Source organism: Rissa tridactyla, chromosome 2, assembly GCF_028500815.1.
Source record: "Rissa tridactyla isolate bRisTri1 chromosome 2, bRisTri1.patW.cur.20221130, whole genome shotgun sequence".
Lineage (NCBI taxonomy): Eukaryota > Metazoa > Chordata > Aves > Charadriiformes > Laridae > Rissa > Rissa tridactyla.
In genome coordinates, this window is record NC_071467.1 from 136,265,710 (window position 1) to 136,285,994 (window position 20,285).

The window sequence follows — 20,285 nt, forward strand, 5'->3', positions numbered from 1 at the left end:
GTAAAATCAAGACACATAGACTGGAAAAGATCCAAAAATAACATTTGAAGATATGTCATAAACAGACCATGTGGTTCTGATAAAAGATTAGAAAGTTACTGTGTATTTAGCATATAGGTAAAACAGATAAACCAATTCAAAAGTCTTAATAGTTGCCTGATGATATCCAGTAAAAAACATCAGTCAACATGTAAGGAACTGATTCCCTCCGTATGAAATAGAGCTGTCGCTTTGATACTTCATATTCAAGCTGCAGGCAAGGTAGATCCTTGTAGTATTTGGACCCATGATCACGCTTTCCAGGAATTAATACCTGTTGAGGCTCTGGTGTCTCTAGTACACGGAAATGTCTGTCTCACTATAGTGAGAGGTATTTCTCCAGACACAGTGGTTCCTCAGCAGATAGTTGTCTTCTAATGTCTTGGATCTGTCATCTGAGTCTTACCATTACCAAAGGGCAGCTAGAAGGCAACAATATGTCAGAATTCCAAAAAGTGCAGGTTTAAAAAAAGTAAAAGCAAACCACCCACCACAAAACCAAATAAACAAAACAAAAAACCCACCCAAAACCCAAACTCACATCAGTTTCAAAAGCGTGGAGTTGTCCAGGATGGTTTTTAGACAGAAAAGAAGCACCAACAAAGTCTTGCCACACCACGTCATCTGCTCTTGGCAACAAGAGAGACACCAACTCCTCAGATAAGTTGTGGCCATCTAATCATCTAAGCTCCTGTCTGAAGGTGCAGAGAGAACAGTAGATCCTGTGTTGTACAAACAGCACATACATAGAAAATAGAATGGAAAAGTATAGCTCTAGTTGAGTATTTCCAGTTCCTCAAAGACTTTTGAATGAAGACTTAGTCTGTTCTTTTAGTTAACCTCAGTAGTAACTACTGTTCTGAATGATTTGTTCTTCAATTAAAAAAAATCTAGCAAATTATGTATGAAAGTTATAATTTCAAACATTTTTTGCAACGTTTAGGGACCATGTTTTAGCTCCAAGAAAGTATTTTGTTAATGATGTCTCTGAAGGTTATCCATGCCTTATGGTAAGCATTCAGACTCCTACCAAAGAAGAGGCAAGAGGTTTTGAGGGGAGAAGGGAGAAGGTTTACAGAAGTCTTAATTCAAGCTCCAATTCTAACTTCAAAGCATGAGAAATAGCTATATCCAGTTCATTAGATAAGGCAAATAATTGTAGGATTATCATTCTATCCAGGTATAAGCTTTCTTAGGGTAGCTTCACTCCTAATCTTCACTCCAAAGAGAGGAGAGGCCTCTTCCATGCTAACTGCCTTGAGAAGGAATCAAAAAGAGATTAAAATTCAGAAGTATCCTTAGAATTACTATTTTTAGGGTGTGTAATCTGTATTGTAACTGCTTTAGCAAAGAGAATTTCAGAAGGTCAAGACTTACTCAGGAAGCAGCAGAGCTACAATCCTCATGGGACAAAACACAGCAATTCTTCCAAAAATAAATCCAGTTACAAGAAATCACTTTTTTTATCTCGGGTTTTTTAAAGCCTGTGTCTATTAAATAAAAATCTGGCATGTTCTCTGTCTTCCAAAAGCTCTAAATTGTTATGGAATGCATATTGTCTCTAACTGGTTATTTAAATTTCATTACTTCTGTGACATCTGTGAAGTACAATGATTTCTGATTAACTTTAGAATGTGGATATACAATTTAAATCAAAAGCCAAGTATTGTGTGATCCAATATCCCCAAACCCCACTTAGGCACTAAGAAGAATTATAACCATAAAACATAAATCCCAGGCAGAAATCCACATAGTTAATCCTTCATATATAAAGTCATTAGACACTATTTGGTATGAAAATTCCCCAGGTATGCAACTTTAGTTGTCTTTGGGGTTTTTTTTGGTGGTGGTTGAGGGGGAGGGGGTGGGTTTAATGCCTGTATAGAGACAGACATTTACAGCCTGTTCTGATCCAAATTTAGGCAGATATAGTTCAAATGTTAATTTGAATACAAATGTTAATTTTAAATGTTAATTCCAATAGTTAAATTTCTTGGAAAATATAGACTTTTTTAGGGCTTCAGTTAGCCATCAGCAAGAAGATGGTGGTCATCTTCCTGCTAATCTAATTGCTTTTATTCCGATTGCAAAAAATAGATTAGAGGCCCTTGTTGCAAATTGGAAATACTTGTCTTTCCTCTAGCTAACATAAATGTTTGAGGTAAGCAATTCCATCTGTTTTACACTCGCCTTAGACCAACCAAGATGTTACTGCCTTTTGGGGGAACCTGAGGGAGTAGTTATGTTGCATTCAAAGTGAGCCACCCAGATATAGATGAGCCCCAGTGTGATTTACAGCAAACTGCTGAGGTTGAATTCTGTGCCTGTCAAGGGAGGAAGGACACGCCTAATTTAGTCATACAGGACTTTTTTTCAAAGGTCTTCAAAGACATTTAACTCTCTCATTGACTGAATATATGCATTAGGTATACCAGAGCAGCCTGTTTACTTGGTCCCAGTAGGAACTTTTGCGTTTCTTCTTCCTGGAATTTTCAGTTTGCAGGAATGCTGGGGCTGCCAGGCACTGTGAAAGTGTCACCCTTGTGCTTTTGGTAACATAGCAAATGTGGAATGTTTTTTGGTGTGAAATAGTTTAAAGCCCAATGAAGAAGTGTTGATTCTGTTTGTAGCAAAATCTGCTTCATAGGTAAAGGAGCACTATACTATTCAGAAGCTTATGTAACAGCATCTAAAATATAGAAAAGTGTTATTATTTAAATCTGGTATTAAAAATACTTGACTTGTCATCAGTTAAACTTTAGGATCTGTGGTCAGTGTTGCTAAATTGAATTTTATTGGCTTAAGATTTGTCAAAGAATACAAAAGAAAAATGAGAATTTGCTACTAATACAGGATGCAAAAAACAGTTAAACCTAATGTGGTGGAAGGAAAAATATTTGAAATAATTTTTTTTAAAAAATTGGCAGTTAGGATACTCTTGATGCAGAAAGTTATTGATAGCTGCACACAGGGAGTAGTTTTAAAACCCTTCTTATTTATTCCTGGAGCATTCCTTTCTATGGAAAAAAAATACACTAAAATAATCCATAGAAAGCATATTTTCCCCCCAGCAGTTCACAGATGGATAATTCATCAACCAGTTCTCAAAACAAGGAGAAAGATTTTATTTCTTTTAATTGTAATACATCTCTCACAGTAGCTCCTATTTAGGACCAATTTAAAAAATTGGAAAGGTGCAAGAAGGAAATTTTCTTTCTTCTGCCCTTTTCCCCTTGTAATCACAGTGAAAATGTTTTCTGGAGGAGCTTCTAGAAACTATTGTAGGATAAGCAATTGCGACAAGAATGTTAAAAGTTTGGAGGAGTTTTAAAAAGAGGGGTGAGTGAAAAATCTAAACTTTGCTTTGGGGAAAATCTGACTGTATCAGAGTCTGTTTATGTAACTCAGCACATGAGCTTGTCATATAAAGCAATTACCAGTCACGAAAAAAGGTAAGGAAGGTAGACAAGTGTCTTAGAAATCTGTGCTGTGTTAGCTACTTCTACTTTTCCTCTAGTGCTTTTCCAGGCAAAACAGTTGTAGTGGATCACTATTTGGTGATTTAAAGCAGAAACATTTCACAATCCTAATGGGTCTTAACGTTGAAAAATTAATGTATTCTTCCTTTCCATCTTCTCTACTCTCATGGTGCTTTTTGAGTTGTATGATATATTTGACACAAAAGGCTTTCACGTTTAGGAAAAGCAAAAGATACAGTAAGACACCTGGCTAAACAAAGACAATATGAATTTATTTTTTGTGGTTCACTCCCACCCATGCGAGTTAATTCATCTGTGTTTTATCTTAGTTGATCTGTCCTCATTCAACTCTTGACCTAGTCTTGTAGACAACCGACTTTGTAATCAAACACAGGCACTGAGCTGACTGCCTAACTCTACTGAAAGTACAATAGCCAAACACGCCTACATCAAACAAAACAACGATGGACACTTGTAATGACTTGCACACAAAACCAACTAGGCCAGGTAAGAAACTGTCCAGTACTTTTCCCCGGATTTTGAGGGGGAAGAGGGAGGAAGAAATGAGCAAAGCCATGTGAAACCAGCTCAGCTGACAGGGCCTGCAGCTGTGTCAACACCACATCATAACTGCCAAATGTCTGTGTGACTGCACAGAGCAGCTCTTATTCCATCCGGGAATAAGGAGCTATTTTTCACAAAACATTGTCTTCCTTTTAATAAATGAGATATGCTAGGATCTGTTTTAATGGTCTAATGGACTTAAGATTACTCTTTACAGCCAAATTATGATCCCGTTTTGATCTCTGCTGGGGCCAATGCAGGCACATTGCACATGTAAATGAAATGACATTTCAGAGCAATGAAGCATCTGGAGAAGACACCACTGTCACTGCACTCACACCCAATTTGATTTGTCTTATCTACTCCTTGTTTCGTGCCTCCTCTACATATCTCGTTGGGTATACATAGTTAACTAAAATTAAAAAACATGCAGCAAAGAAACTTCTATTAAACCTTTTACCAGATCACTTATTAACAGAATTAATCATAGAACCATGGAACAGCCCAGACTGAAAGGGACCTTGAAAAATTGTTGATGCAACCTTTCAAAGGAAAGGGACTCTAACTGAGATTACCTAGCACCCTGTCCAATTGCATTTTGAAAACCTCCAGTGACGGGGACTCTACCACGTCCCTGGGGACGTTCTTCCAGTGACTGATTGTTCTCACTCTAAAAAATTTCTTTTGTGTATCAAGATGAATTAGGTGGACTTCTTCAGCCAAATTCTGCTGTAACAGATGAATCAGAAGGAAATTGGGCTAAATGCTCACTATTTTTCTTTAGTCAGTAGAATCAAGAATGGCTTAATAATCTAGATTTCTGTCCCTTTAACTTGCACTCCCACAATGTTTAGCAGTGGTTGTCAGGTAATTAGGGATACCAGGCACTGAGTGAATTCAGGCATAATTTTAGAAAAGTCTTTATTGTGATCCCTTTATTACTTTCTTAGAAAGGCCAAAAGCTTCCTTTAAATCACCTTTCCTATCAGAAAGAGCCCTAGTATTACTTATGTCTTTCTTGAGCTATCAATGACACTTGTGTTTGGGAGTATTTGCATTCCCTGAGTGAAAGATCTGTCTGTTCTCTTGTTGATCCAATATTTAGACAATTGCAAATAGAAAGCCTCAACTACTGGTTATTTTCACTGAATGGTTCAGTAGAAGAATACCTGGCATTCCTAATCATTCATTGATTGCTAGCAATCTTTAAGGGTAGCAGAACATGTGATACAGAGTCTTGGATTCAGGTTTGTTTTTTTTTTTAATGGTTACTTTTCAGACTATAGATATAAAAGAACTTAAATGAGGCTGCTATTTATGGTTAAGGCAGTGGGAGTTTTGTATCTTAATGTTGTGGGAGATCTGTAATGTAGCCTATGCTTCTGCACAGATTTCTATAGCATTTTGTGAACTTTGTGTAGCCTTACTCATTTGTTAGATTAAGCTAGTGCATATGTTAGTGTGTTTTCCCATACAAATTAATAGACAACAAAGAACTTTTGTTGACCTTAGTGAGAACCTAGTTTGGCTTTTGGTTTGGGTTTGTTCAGTTGTCAGTTTCTTGAAGAAAGATATTACAATCAAATCCTATCCTTTTATCTACCACATCTATGCAAGGAAGGAAGCAAACTCCATCTCTATGTCCTTCTTTTTTTTTTTTTGGTTTTTCATTTGGATGCAGTGTAAACTCTTTGATCACTAAAAAAGGAGTCCACTTGTTGCCTCCCTCCCTGTAGAAAAAAGATGGTGGCCCACATAGGACCATTTTGACATAGCTTTCGTGCCACTACTGCTATCCAATGTTGGAGAGCACTGGCATAGACCACATTTCCAAGCTTTTTAGTGAGCTATGCAGGCAGCATGACAGCTGCCTGTGAACACTGAACCTCAGAGTAAGAGATGAGGGTTTGAGCATTGTTTTGTACTACAAGGGCAGCTCGCTTCTTAGTGCCTTAGAAGTCATCTGTGTTCAAAGAATCACACTTTGAGAACTACAATGTAAGCCATGGAACTGGAGTTTTACCTTTCTATGGAACTGGTTGTAAATATTTCTATGTAAAAGCTTTTAAAACTAATCTTTTAAGAAAAGAAATACCTTGACATTTGTTTTTCCTTTGTTTTTCATGGGCACTTGATATCAGTTTAGAATGGATAGAGTGTCCAAATAGATAGAATAGATCCCTGATGAAAACTTGCTCTTTGAATTGAAAGGGAATGGTTTTGAAGGAGTGCTGAAAAAGGTTCCATCCTGAAGACCAAAATGGAAATATTTTCTTTTTAAAGTCATATAAAGGTAGAAAGTGATAAAGGTAGAAAAACTAGATAAATTCAACTAAAGTTCAGATTTTTGTCTTTAAAAAAAAACCAACAAAACACCAACCACTTGTCTTTCCTGATTTTCATATTGCCAGTATACAGATATTGATACTGAATTAAAAAAAAAACAAACACATATTTTAATTTCAAAACAATGCTTTCTTTAATTTAGAAAGCATGCAGATATAGTGACTCAAAATACCTAATAAAAAGGAATTGGCTTTGCACAATAATAGCTGCAAAAAAACTTTTGGAATAAATGTTATTAATTTAATCTTATGATATTCTGAAGTCAATTTATAGTAATACATTACTAAATATTAAAACACCTAAATCAGCAAGTCAGAAATTTAGCTTTAACAATGGACTAAATTTCCTCTGTTACATCCAGCAAAGAATTGGTAACGAAGCACAGAGTGTTTCACAAATACATACATACTTCATAGGATTGTGTGTCAGTGCATGTGGAAGAGATAAAAGTATTCTGGAAGGAGTTCAAAGGAAATATCCTAGTAACTATGGAAACAAAAGCCCTTCTGCCCCATGTTGAGAAGAAAAAAGATTAAGTTAGATTACATGAACATCTTCCTTTTAGTACCAGTTTGGCCAAGACAGATTTGTCCTCCAGAGTTGATGAGGCTTTGAAAGAGATAATGATGAGATATCCCCATAAAACTCCAAATGCTTTTCTTATGACCTGGGGACAAACTTGAAACGAGCACCTTGCAGCATCATTCACTCACATATGATTGAAATCAAGCTCCATTTCAGAAAAGCTTTTCCTTACATTTGGCTGGAGTTCCAGTTTGTGTGCCAAATACAGGAATCAGCCGTTTCAATTTTAGTATGGCTCAGACTCTGGACTTTTTAATAATAAATAAATATATAAATAAACTTCATAAGTTCAGTATTGCAGAAATTTCAACTTTGAGTCAAAAAATGAGTAACAGGAGTTTCTATATTCCAGTCCTTACATAAACCTTTGGATAACATTTCATTATATTAAACATAAATTAATCATAGTTACATAAAGATGACAATATAAGAAAATGTTACAAAAGGACTGGAGTCATACAGGGTGAAATTTATACAAGAATTTTGGACCATCTCAAGTTCTTCAACCATTTCACCACTTTAATAGGGATGGGCAGCAAAAGCATAGGTGTAAAACTATACAGTACAACACTATGTATCTCATGCTACTCTGAAACATCTTTTCCTTTGTTAAATACAAAAAGATGAGATTTCTTTATACTTTTTTTTTTTCTCATCTATCTGTTCTTATCTTCATCCCTATTCTTTTGTTTATCTACTCTTCTTTTATTCTGAAAAAGTGTGTGTGTGGGGGGGAAACATTTTCCGCTTTGGTTTGAGCTACACCAGTGTCAGAGTTTGGCAACTGGGAAATATTACTTGTCCAAGATTTCTTGGAAAACTGTAGGTATATTTTCAAATATTGTTGTTAATTATTCAAACCAGTTCGGACAGTTCTTCAAATACATTCTTCAAGTGCTTTTGAGCATTTTCTTCCCATGCTAAAGAGCCACCAAATATATTCTCTATAGGTAAAATTTTACATGCAAGTTTTAAAGAGATTTTCTGCCATTTCATCAGGATTCTTACAAAGCCCATGAGGCCTTAGAGCTCTGTAAGGATTGAAATGACTGCAGAAAAGTGATGTTACCCATTCCAACAGCCTCATCTCTGAGGCGGTTCAGGACACAGTTTTGCACGAGAGGTCTAAAGGCACACTTGGTTTTTTTGATTCTGCGTTATGAGTTTACAACACACCATCTGTAGTCTTGCTCAGAATGAATGGCTTTTTCTGTAGGAAAAATATAACAGTAGGATTTACTTTTTTTTATCAGAAAGGCTTTTAATTTAGCTAACAACAGTGCCTTGCCAGGGGAAGCACCTCAAAACACTTTTCTCAGATTTCAGGAAATAACTAATGAGGCTCAGTTAGCAACACCTTTTCTGTATGTCAAGAATAAAACTTAAGATAGCAAAGAAATGGTTAGACTGCTGTGCTCAGAAGTACAATCAGAGGTATTACTGCGTTCTCTTTTCTTGACATGTAGTCAATTATGTGAATACTTAACCTCTGCCCACAAAAACTAAACAAAGTAAAAAAAACCTACGCAACATACCTTTCTGGTATTATTCTCTGTCCTTAGTTTTCCCATTGTAAGATGAGAATTGTTACGATTACCAACCTTCTGCAGAAGACTTGGCAATTGATAACTCAGCAGACATAATGAATAGCTTTTTCCAATTTGGGTCTGTGGCCCTAAGCAAAGATAGAGCTCTGAGATCGTACGATTCTCCTTTTCTACTACATAATTATTTCTGCTACAGCAGCACCTTGGAGCCATAATCAAGCCTGAGATTCCTTGGTGAGCATACAATTACAGAACAAAAAGAGGTCTCTGCCTCATCGCACTGATGCACAGAGTAGTAAAAAGAGAGACATGAGATGGGTAGAAACTGATGCAAGAACAGAATGAAAAGAGAAGTGATATTAGACAACCCATGACAGTCAGAGGCCTCTCTGTGTACGTAGTCAATTTTTTGCACTGCAGAGGTTAATATTCGTATGGTCTGGGATATCCCTTTGGTCAGTTGGGATCAGCTGTCCAGCTGTGTATCCTCCCAACTTTTTGTGCACCCCCAGTCTACTCACTGGTGGGGTGGTGTGAGGAGCAGAAAAGGCCTTGATTCAGTGTAAGCCCCGCTCAGCGATAACAAAAAGCATCCCTGTATTGTCCACACTGTTTCCAGCACAAATCCAAAACATAGCCCCATACTAACTACTGTGAAGAAAATTAACTCTATACCAGCCAAAACCAGCACTTCCTTGCAGGCTGGGTTGCAGAAAAAGAAAGAGTAGCTTTCAGACCTTTATGGGGTACTCCTCTCCAGTGGCTGCGGGTGCCAAAGCTGTGATTGCACTTGCAGCTCTCTGGCAGAGCAAAGTACTTGTAGCTGTTCCAAAATCCTCAGCCATGCTGCTCCAGTGGTTGGTTTCCTTAGCAAAGGGTGCTTGAATAATAGAGCTATTTGTAATGTATTTCCTGCATTGCAGGGCTTGAAGAAAGAAATCTCTCAATTCAGTTACATTTAAAAAGTGAATTTACTACACTTTTGAATCATCCTTAAGCAGCTTAGTATCATAACACAAACAGGGTGCTGGCTCGGTTACGCACGAGATGGTGTCTAAGGACACAGGCAATGTATTTCAAACTCACTTAAAACTAATTGCCAATGTGAAATTCTGCTTTCTCATTTATACATTTTAAGTGTATCTCTGCATTCATAAACTTTGACAGATTGTTAATATTATTCTGTTAATAATTATTCTTCCATGTAATTTCTTAATTACAGGAGGTGAACTTCTTTAAAGATAATTCAATTTTTAAATTGGCAACAGAGTCCCTGTGCAAAGTTAAGGTTATTCTTTGAATGTGTAATAGGATCCCAATACTACTTGTGAGGTTTTAAAGGCCAGTGGACTGAGGAAGATGAGAAGGATTTTTGGTGTTGCTACTGTTCTCCAGAAAACCTACAGGGTGTCCCCATCCATACCATGTCATGAATCTCTACTTCAGTTTGAGTAATTTCAATTACCTAACAGCAATGCACTGGTACAGGCAGTGAACCAGTCTTCAATACTAAAACAGAGGATAAAAATAACCTGTTCTTTTTCCAGAGTTATTTCATGCCCTTTACTTCAGCTGACTGCTTCTATTTTCACTTATAACCGTGGTGTCAGCTGTGTTATTTTTATGTGAAAAAATAGCCATGGAAAACTAGACTTGATCTTTCCACTTTTAAAAAACAGATCTAATAGTCTTATGCTACTATTTCCTTCAAGTTATATTCTAAGACATAGTACATAAAAAATTGAACTATACAATCTGTTTACCTAGCTGTAACTTGGAGTACTCTTCTGCACTATGTTCTCTCACTAGTACATTTTCTTTATGCTATTCTGGACCCTGCTATAATGATGATGATATCTGGGTGCTAAGCAGGATGTGCTTCTCCCCCTTTCAAATAATTACAAATTTAGAAGAAATTCTTTTGGCTTTTCAAATTCTTTGCCAACTAAAGATATGCACTATGCTGTTTCAAATTAAACTTACTTTTATAACCCAATGAGGGAGTTAATGCTGATAGGGAAGCTAAACACACATGGCAAGATGTCATCATAATGAATAAGTTTTATCATACGGCTTCTTCCTTAATCCCGCTTTTTGTCTGAGGGGTTTCCAAGTAAGTTAGGGAAGCACGTGCTCTACAGTGGGTGCAAAGCTAATGGGGTAACTGTACCAAGGGAGTAAGAATCAATTGCTCACTGTTCCACTGGAAGGATGCGTTCACTGAAAGTTTTCATTGATCTTCTCTGATTCTGGTACTGTTCTGTATTTCAACAAGTTGAATAGTACGTTCACTGCTCTCCTCTGCACAATTTCAAGCAGCATTTCTTCAGTGTGATAACCAAAAGGGTTATAGTACGTTCACTGAATAGTACATTCACTGAACTGTCCAGTAGTTGCAAGTGAAGGACAAATACAACTCTTTTGGAAGATGGACTTGTAATTCAAAGTATCTTAGTAAACTGGAGAAATAATAAGAAGTATAATAATAAATAATATTGTTGTCGTTGAAATTTCTGGTTTATTTTGTTTTGTAAATATGTGCAAAGTTCTGTCCTTGGTAGAAATCATCAAATGCGGAAAGACAAGTTGGGGATTTGCTCTTAAGTAGTACTAGTTCCTGAGAAGAGGATCTTCTTTACTGTGAATTACAAACTGAATATGAACCAACAGTTTCAGACTGCTGAACGTTTTAGGAATTGAATGAAGGAACATAATTTCTAATGCATTCAATATAGCATCTCTGTTTTACCTAGAACTAGTATCAGTAGCAGCTGGAGTATTTTGTCCCCTTTTGGTTATCACACTGAAGAAATGCTGCTTGAAATTGTGCAGAGGAGAGCAATGAAATTTATCGCAAATTTTGAAAACATGACCTATGAAAAAAAGCTGAAAAAAGAGGTTGTTCAGTTTAGAGAATGAAAAAACTACAGGGTGACAGAAGTCTTCCAACATCTCGGTGTTATCTGCCAATAGGGAAGGTGCACAACATTTTCTTTCCATTGTGGTTATGATGATGAATAAATAGTAGGCAGCACAATACTAAAATAAGCCATATCTAAACAGTTTATCTAAGCATCAAATACAACAGTGAGGACAGTGAAGAATGAGAACAAACCAAAAATTTAAATGACAGTTTAAACCAATTGGACAAACAAAGTAGGAATGGCTTAGAAATAACTACTTCTGCCATGGAATGGGAGGATGGACTCGATAAGCTTACAGGGTGCCTTTCACTCTTATTTTTTTTGTATTCCTTTAAAAATTCATGTGATACTTTAGCATAATTTCTAAAGTTACTTAGATAAGACTAGCCAAAGAAGAGTAAAAGGTAAAGTTAGGAGAAGGTAACTCTTTTTTCTTTCTTTCTAAACAGCAAGTTTAGTTTGAGGAAAATCTGTTTAATTAAATGATAATTAGGATAACTGATATAATTAAGAAATTTCAGTGTCACAGAAGAAAAAAATTACATATCTGCAACTGTTGTAGTACAGATAGCATGTGTTTGTACTGTGAGAAAAGGCTAATTGTAATTTTTGCCTTTGGCAAAGATACAAAGTGATTTTTTTGCAGTTTGATATTTCTAAACACTTCATAATTGCAACTGAATCCAACATATTGTATCACCACTTGCCAAAGTCTCACATTTGCTGTATCACACTTTCTAGCACTTCTGTTCCAGTCTACTTCAGCTCAGACATGTAACCTCTAAAGTAATTGGAATATATGGTAGATATACAAGAAATAAAACTTCAGATTTTAAGAAATGGAGTAAAATGACATGGGTTCCCTACAAAAATTTAAGGGATGGGGAATTTACAGTAGCAACATAGGAACTCAGTACAGAATATCTGTTGCATATTAACTGTAGGATATCTTTCTTTCCTTTTAAAACTCATTGGGAATGTCATCGTGCTGTATAGATATAATGCAAGGGTTGGTCTAACCCACATTTACACAACCCTTTAAGGATAAAGATAAGAAAAAAAGTGCTTAAAATTGGGAACTAACTAGCAGAAGGGAGAAGAACATAGAATTACATCAAATATGCCAGTGAAAATCCACAGAAAATGTGGTGAAAAGAATATATGTAATATGTCTGTCCTAAAATTATATGATATTAAGGCACTGAAAAAACAGCCTGTGAGTACTTACCTATCAGAAGTATAATCTGTGCTCAAATGCATGGCTTGTTCATACATTGCCATATTTCATCCTTTCTTCCTTTACTGGTGATATATAGGTGTGCCAATGAGATAATGTTGTTTTGTTAAATGAGGGAGAAGGTTTTCTCTTTTAATGAAATATATAAACGAAATAAATTCAATTGCAAAAAACATGCCAAGATGAAAATTATTACAAAATCAAATAACAGCCACAAACAAATTATCTTCAGTTACTCTTTTGTCCGCACTTTAAATGTTTGTAGAAATTGAACAATTATCCTCCCTTGTACGCACATGGACAGAATCCATCCTCTTAAGTTCCCCAGCTGAGGTTTGTGAATGTTCAGAAGGAAGCCATACATCACTTCAGCAGTACTCAGAGTGAGGAAAAAGAGGAAAACAGACTAGCTTTAAACCAATTTGTACAAATGATCCTTTGGTTTCTCTGGGGGAGGCAAAGAAAGAGCGCGCCTTTTTCAGTTTGTTTATTGACAGCAGAACTCCCCAGTGTCTTTCCACCAACCCATTCCCTGTTTGCTCCTTCTACAGCAGCTTTGCACAAGTGTCTTTCCCAGATGGTGGCTTTGGAAAGGGGGTGGTAAGAAGGGAAGGAAAACAAATTCTTGAGGGATAGTGGGCTGCTGTCCAATTTTATTTCTAAATAGGATCTTACTGGGTTTTTTGATGCCTTTCCTGTTCCTTTACTGTAGGAATAGACCAGATCACTTGACACAGGTTTACTGATGTTTAATGAAATAAAATTAGAAGTCTTAGGGTTTTGTTTGGTTTCTTGGGGTTTCTTAATTTTTGCAAGCTGCTTTTTATTTCCTAGAGAGTTGCAGATAGAAACTAGCAGTTCCTCTGGTTATCCCAAGGAGGAAAAAAGAAAAAAATAAATCTCTGTGATAAGATCAGTGAGTCAGAAAGCTTTACTCTAATGGAACAAACTGTATTCAAATAAGACATACCTGTGCTCTTAGAGAATGGGATGTTTTTTGTGTTTCAAAGCACTGAGTAAAACTTATGCAGGCAATATATAGGTAAGGGAAAGAGATACTGACTTTTATTTCCTTTAAAGCTTGCTTAGTTTCAGATTTTCTTGGACAGTTGGATATGCTCTCAGAATAACATAGGCAATCCTAGAGGGTGAAAAAAATTCTACTTGAATATTTCTTCTCCATAAAATGACTTGGTATCAATCCCATCTCATATTCAGGAAATCGGGTCCATGTGTTTTTAGCCGAATCTTCTCCCTTTCAGTAGTAAGGTCGCCAAAGCAACGTCTGTCCTGAATATTACATCTTCACATGCATGACAAAAGGAGTTGTGAGGAATAATCATTTGTTACAGTGACTTTTCAGGAATGGCAACAGCACTTTATTAGGGACGCTAGAATGGAATCAGAGAACAGAGGGATTATAGCACACTAGATATTATTATTTTTTGCTCTTGTTAAACCAAAAGAAGTTACATATCTTGGGTTTTACATTTTAAAACTTGATTTTGGATTTCTTACAACTTTTAACAATAAGTGCATTTCTAAACAATGAGAGAAAATATAGAAATGTTTTAAAGAGAGCATTATGCTTACCTGATCTGTTCTTTTTTATGAAACACAAGAAAAATTAAATTGAACAAAAAATAAACCCAACTTATATTTTTCAACCAGTAATTTTTGACACATGGCCAGACCTTCTGACTAAGTGGAAAGAGAATTCTTTTTAAAAACTCTTTAATTAAAGATTTCAAATTATCACCTTGGGTAAACTGTTGAAAACTTCATTGCTGTTTCTTAGATTGATACTCTTTTTTCTAATATAATATCAGGTTTCAGCCTTGGGTTGTTTTTTGTTTTTTGTTTTTTTTTTTTTTAAGACCTCTTTGCTGTCAATATTTCACTCAGATATCAATAGGTATTTTCTTTCTCAACCCAGGAAATGTAATACAGATTGAGCGTTTGAAATTCCAGTTCTGTAAAACCACTTTTATCTGCTTAATTTCAATGTATCTTCAATATTCAGTAGTAGATCTGCTGGGTGTTTTTCCTTACTTGTGCTTGAAAACCTATTTACATGACTGCTTCTAGGCTTCTGGAATATTATTCAAATATCTAAAGCTAACCACACATGCAACTGCATTGACTTTGTGATACCTAGACTTTGGGTGGAACACAAAGATTTTCAGAAAGCAAGTTTGTGGCAGTTGTACATTTAACCATAAATGATGTAATTTGCACACTTCAAAAATTACATAATTGTAAGAATTAAAAAGGATGCTATGAATTATTATTTTCAGATATAGGACAGCTGAATGTTGTCAGTCAAAACTTAAAAAAATATATCTCTAAATTTTTTTTCTCTGCTGATACCTGCTTCAATTTTCAACTAATTAAAACACGACCAGTGGTTAGAAATTGGTATGGCAATAAAGCACTAAGGAAATGACTCATAAAAAATTAAGGGAAATTAAACAATGAAAACCACTGTGATGGGTTTTGGTTCAGAGAGAAGGAACCAGAGGACAAAGGAATTGCATTAATCGTTATGTTTGCCTGCATATAATATGTGAAATAAGTACATAACAAGTAATACCACCAAGGTAGTAAGGTTATGTGTTGTGAGTCTGTTACTTGCTAGAAACAAGGGACCTTTCCTTGTCTCCTGTGCAGGCATTCATACTTGTATCAAACTATAATGATAGTTCAAAAGAAATTCCAGAGCTGTCGAAAATGATACCAATAATAAACCCCTGAAAGCAAGCAGTGCTCTCCTGGTCAGAGCTGTCTGTATCAGGCATAGCTGTGCACGAAGGAGCTAGGATGGAATCTCTGCCTGTGGGTAGTCAGACTTTTATGGCAGGTGTAAAGCTGCTGCCCAGGGCTCTATGGCAATAGAGTAGAGTTGGTGGCATGAGAAAAGACCTTTAGCATAGTTTGGCAATTCTGCCACCCTCTGTAATTGTCTGTTTCATACTGGGAGCCCACCTGTTTTTTCAGAGGAATATGAAGGAACCAACAGACAAAAGAGCTCCTATTCCTCCCCACCATCTTGGGGACCATGCCTTGGCTCTATGGACCACAGGTAATGTTCTTTACAAGGCAATGTATCCTACAATTCAGGCAGATGTATACATATTCCCGATTATTGCCATGACCGAAAAGCCACCAAATTATACCCTTACTGTAGCTGTGATATAGTGTGATATGATTAAGACATGGTTCAAAGGAAATACTGTAATTAGTCAGCATGAAATAAAAGTACGTTAGAGACAAATAAGAAATCCTGATAATTAACTACGGTTTCCTTAAGGGTTCGCTAATGCATAAGTGAGCAAGGAGAAAAACTGTGCAGAGAAAAGATGAATGAAAATGTATCATTGGCATAGCAGTAATGGAATTTCTTTCTTCCTGTTTAATAAATATGCTCTGTAGGACCAAAAGAGCTACTGTTTTTCACTGATAAATGCAAGGCTGTGTTATAAATCATTAGGAGTGACAGATAACCTCAGTGTTTATTCAAGAAATGTCTCAAGAAATCCAGTCTAGATCCAGCTAAAGATATATGAGGACAGCTGTGGAGGAGATTTAAGAAGTTAATATAATGCTGTAAGACTATTAAAATTAGTTTTTTTCAATTTTATTTCCAAAAATGTTTCATGTTTCAAACCTTGTAATTGATAAATCATTATAAAGAGTAGGAACTTTCAAGAAAATAGCGACTTGGATTCAGTATTTATTGTAATAGAGATCTGCACTTATGTTTGTAGAACAAATAGTCAATTTTACCAGCAGGGTGAGCAATTTAACTGTTTCAAGCCCTGCATGGTCTAGAAATACAAATCACTGATAGAGAACATGGTAATTCAGGACCCTATTCCATTTAAAGACATGCAAGAACTAGGAAGCTCTAAGGTGCTATGCAATAATTAGTATTTGAATAGCAATTCAAAGACAAACTGTATCTATGCTTTTGAAATTAAATGGACCAAATTTAATGTTTTCTGAAAGTAAAACACTGAACCTCTAAGGGTGCTCTCTGGTTGCTTTCTTGAACAGCAGAAAACATCTGGACTTCACTTGTCTGAAATATTAGAGGAAAAAATGCTGGATGAAAGAGAAAATCAGGGACCAGAAGGTCCAGGCATGTAGCCAATTTTGTATTATAGTTAAAGATTGTGTAACTGATTCAAAGATTGGTGTGAGTTCAGGATATTTTTCCAAACAGAGACACTGGGGAAATTAGGAGGAGTTAGCTGAAGGTGTGAAGTTAGACCGCATTGCATTACATATGCATGGACATTCTCTTTCAGAACAGTAGCCTTGAGTTTCTTTAGTCAAGTCAACCTTCATATGAAATAAACAGCAGTGCAAGAGTTGGATGATGCAGTTCACTTCACACCTTCAGTTAATTCATTTCTACTTCCCTAAGTGTGCTTTTGCAGACGGGTCCAAATTCTTGGTTAGTGATATTATAATGTCATGCAGGACAGCAGAGAAGAAAAGGCAACAAATCCAACTGAAATGTTGAAGGTTTAGTAGGGAACAACCTGAAGTTTCTAAAGGTCTCAAAGATCTGACAGTATAAGAGGGTTTCCCCACTTAATGCATTTAAAAAAATATTCAAAAAATACCTCATAATTTAAAAAAGTGTATTAGAATTTATGGCTTCTCAGGGCTTTAAGTGTCCTTTACTAAAGAAACTAAAACAAAGTATTGCAAAACACATCCTAAGTCATTGACTGAGGTGTGACATACTCCCATTGTTTCTTCTCCTGGGGTGCTGGACTACATCCTCACATGTCTCTTAACAACCACTCCCTTGTATATTTGCAAGTGTCAAACTATCTCATCTGTAGAAGTCAGTTCACAGAGCTCAGTTACTTTAATTCCAAACAAGTTATTACAATCACTCTTTCAATGAGCATCAAAACATCATAGATGATATAAGAATATTTTGTGTTTCAAGGAATTATATATTTTTTTCTACTACTTAGTCTCCTTCAGTTCTTTTCCAAGTCAACACCAAACTGATATCTTTTTTTATAGTTACTATAAAGCCGGTTATTTTAAACCACCATTTCTAACCAGAAAGGAGAAACCATTTGCAAGACTAGACTTATAAATGGTATTTGAGTTTTGCATCTTCAGGAACATGATACACCATACTGAAGAAGCTATGAGCCAATTAGGCAATATCCATGTTTTCTTCATTTGTTTTCCATTGATTTTCTGAGTTGTTAGCTGACCTTAACAAATGGGTTAAGAATTATAATGATTTCACCTGTTGAAGGTAGTAACAGAATGCAAGGATACTGTCAACTGATGTACGGCAAATGTCTTGAAATAAGAGTGAACAGGATTAAAGTAACTTTATGGATATCTTTTCTGTAACCCCTTTTTTAAGGGAATTTAAGGCTGTTAAATAGAGGTTTTACTCTAAAAAGTAGTACAATTAGAAAACAAATTATGAAGTCAGTCTTGTCTCCAGCAAAAATATACTCAAGATATCTAAAAGTTATCAACTAGCAAAACATCTATTCAGTACATTAAAATACCTGTAAATAACTTGGTATCTTGGTCTCAAGAAACTTTAATATTAAATTTAGGAGGACCCATTTTAATTTTTATCTTTTAATGATGGAGAATAAAATTGTATTTTCAAAAAATATACAAGAAAGAAGACAAAGTTTCTAAGAAGTAAACTGACATGATCCATGTTTGTAAAAGCTTATTAGTTACTCTTATTTTTCTGAGCTTGCACTTTATGTATGGAACACACAATGTTTCTCAAACATCTAACCATTACACTCATATGGACAGCGGCTAAGTCAATGGTCAGTAGCCCAAAGCTAGACACCTGATTGAACACGTGTCTCTTCACCAGACTTATTCTTCAGGTGGAAGACTAACAGGACCTTTACAAATCCTGTCCCAGTGTATTGAATAATACTGTTGCTGAGAAATATTATGCTTCAGTTTTTACTTTGGGAGATGGTTTGTCCTTTTTCAGGTTTCCTAACTCTTGTACGGTAGAGGAGATCCCTTATTTTTCCTGCTTGGTGCAACAGCAATAATCAGAGGAGAACTGTTTGTGTTCCCATCCTCCTGCTGCAAAAGTGGATGTTTGGGGAAGCTGTAGCCATATCCTTCCCTGGCATTGCTTGGCAGAGCTAAGAGCAGTACCTACAGATGGGTATAAGTTGTTGGCCCAGGAGGAAGAGCTGAGAGGCAGAGCCATGACCTTAGACACACTTCCCAAAGTATTGATAGACTGCTTCTCACTGGAGGTGAGAATACCAGTGAGGAGGCCACCCTCAAGCCTGCAGAGACCAGGAAAGTGAGCTGAACTTGTTTAAGTTTTTATTCTGAATGTTTTATCATTCCACTTGTCTTTTCCTTTCTTTTTCATTGTCCATTTCTGAAGGAGCTTAAGATCACATTGTTTATGTATTAATGCAATTTCTTTACTACAAACTTCACCCTATGCTATTTTCTCCTGGAAGCTGTGAACTGCTCATTTAGTGAATCACTTGCTATACAGGTAAATAATAGTTCATGTGATAAATTCAACATTAAAAAAATATAATAAATTCTTTCAAAATACTTAAATAGATAATAATTTTATAAACAGCACTAAGCTATCAGTGGAGTCATCACCATGGAAAACTGTGGTCTTTTAACCCCAGTTGGCAGATAGGACCACACGGCCACTCACTCACTCACTCACTCCCCCGAGTTGCAATGGGAGAGAGAATCGGCAGAGTAAAAGTGAGGAAAAACATGAGGAAAAACTCGTGAGCTGAGACAAAGACAGTTTGCTAGGTAAAGCAGAAGCCATGTGCACGAGCAAAGCAAAACAAGGAATTCATTCACTACTTCCTGTCAACAGGCAGGTGTTTGGTCATCTCCAGGAAAGCAGGGCTCTGTCATGCATAATGGTTACTTGGGAAGACAGAATGCCATCACTCCAAAGATCACCCGCTTCTCCTTCTTCCCCCAGCTTTATATACTGAGCATAACATCACATGATATGGAATATCCCTTTGGTCAGTTGGGGTCAGCTGTGCCAGCTGTGTCCTCTCCCAAATTCCTGTGGCCTCCCAACCTGCTCATTGGCAGGGTAGTATGAGGAGCAGAAAAGGCTTTGACTGCCTAGCAACAACCAAAAAAAATTAGCGCGCTCTCATCACTGTTTCTCATCCCAAATCCAAAACGTGGCACTACACCAGCTGCTAGCAAGAAAGTTACTGGATCCCAGCTGAAATCAAGACAAAAACTTATTGTTTGGGTCCCTTAGAAATGGACGTTTAAAACTGCTTTTCTGAAATCCCTTCCTGTCTCTCCTCTATATTCCAGTTTTTGCATTTCTAAGTTTCCCTAAATGTATAGATATATTTGAGCTCTTACAAAGTCACACATAGAGGTATTTCAGCAGCTTTTGGGTTTTCCCCTTGATATCAGACAATGACAGAGCACCCTTAGTTCTTAATAAGCATAAATCTAGAAATTCTGCATATTGCTCTCTCCTCTTTTTTTTTTTTTTTTTCCCCACCATATCTGAAAG

General features: G+C 36.3%; 1 long non-coding RNA gene across 1 annotated transcript; it reads right to left on the reverse strand.

The window, feature by feature from the left end:
- Positions 1 to 337: 337 nt before the first annotated feature.
- LOC128905428 (uncharacterized) lies at positions 338 to 12,920 on the reverse strand. The gene is made up of 3 exons (XR_008464871.1): positions 12,713 to 12,920; positions 581 to 761; positions 338 to 461 (listed from the first exon to the last, which is right to left on the reverse strand). It is a non-coding gene; the product is annotated as an uncharacterized LOC128905428 (long non-coding RNA).
- Positions 12,921 to 20,285: the final 7,365 nt, after the last annotated feature.